Here is a 1635-nt window from a genome sequence, read left to right as displayed (position 1 = left end):
GTGGGTTGCCATTTCCTTCTCCGATGCATGAATGTGAAAAGTGAAAGGGAAGTCGCTCAGTTGTGTCTGACCCTCAGTGACCCCATGGACTGTAGCCTTCCAGGCTCCTCTGTCCATGGGATTTTCCAGGCAAGAGTACTGGAGTGGGGTGCCATTGCCTTCTCTGTCAAGAATAGCAGATATAATAATTCTTTTCAGGATAAATGGAGTATTTACTATAATAGATGATAACATTAAAAATCTTGAAAGAATTAAAGAAATCAAAGCATATCTTTGCCTTAAAGAGATTGAAGTAGAAATTAACTTTTTAAAGTTATATGGAAAATCCCCCAATACCTGGAAATTAAATAATATATTTCTGAATAGCCCATGGGGCAAAAGCAAAATCAAGCCATGATGAAATACCACTACACAATCTTGCTGCTGCTGCTGCTGCTGCTAAGTCGCTTCAGTCGTGTCCGACTCTGTGCAACCCCACAGATGGAAGCCCACCAGGCTTCCCCGTCCATGGGATTCTCCAGGCAAGAACAACTGGAGTGGGTTGCCATTGCCCTCTCCAATGCATGAAAGTGAAAAATGAAAGTGAAGTTGCTCCATCATATCCGACTCTAGCGACCCCATGGACTGCAGCCTACCAGGCTCCTCTGTCCATGGGATTTTCCAGGCAAAAGTACTGGAGTGGGGTGCCATCGCCTTCTCCAACACAATCTTACATATTCCTTGGAATGGCTAAAACGTAAACTAACAGAAAGACAATACTAAGGACGGGAATGGAAACAGAGCAAGTGGAAAGTCTCCTATTTTGTTGATCTAAATGTAAAGTGCTCTAGTAACTCTGAAAAAGGTTAGGCAGTAACTTATAATATTGAATATGAATTTAACCATTTGACCCTAGCAACCCCACTCCTAAGTATTTGTTCTAGATAAATAAAAAACTTTGTTCATATAAAATCCTACACATGAATTTTCTAGCAGTTTTATTCATAATTTCCAAATGCTAGAAAGAAGTTTTTGACAGAATATATAAGCAAACTGCTCATACAACAATAAAATGGAATATTATTCAGCAATATAAAAGAACAACAATTGTTACAACATGAATAGCTCAACATTAACAACTCAATAACATGAACGCACTCAAAGGCATTATGCTGAGTGAAAGAAGTCAGTTTCAAAAGGTTTTATTCTATTTAGTTCATTTATATTACATAGAGGAGCTAATTCTACAGAAACAGAAAACATATTAGTGGTTGCTCTGCAGTAAGAGTGAGTGGGGGAAGAGTGTATAACTATAAAGGAGTGGCAAAAGGGAGTATTTTGTGGTGATGGAGATGTTCTGTATGGTGGTTACATGAATCTTTCAGTTCAGTTCAGTCGCTCAGTCGTGTCCGATTCTTTGCAACCCCATGAATGACAGCACGCCAGGCCTCCCTGTCCATCACCAACTCCCAGAGTTCACTCAAACTCACATCCATTGAGTCAGTGATGCCATCTAGCCATCTCATCCTCTGTCGTCCCCTTCTCCTCCTCCCCCCAATCCCTCCAGGCATCAGGGTCTTTTCAAATGAGTCAACTCTTCACATGAGGTGGCCAAAGTATTGGAGTTTCAGTTTCAGCATCAGTCCTTCCAATGAA

The sequence above is a fragment of the Bison bison genome, unplaced genomic scaffold (genome assembly GCF_000754665.1).
Source record: "Bison bison bison isolate TAMUID 2011002044 unplaced genomic scaffold, Bison_UMD1.0 scf7180017864273, whole genome shotgun sequence".
NCBI lineage: Eukaryota > Metazoa > Chordata > Mammalia > Artiodactyla > Bovidae > Bison > Bison bison.
The sequence above is the reverse complement of the archived record's forward strand: the minus strand, read 5'-3'. Positions refer to the sequence as shown.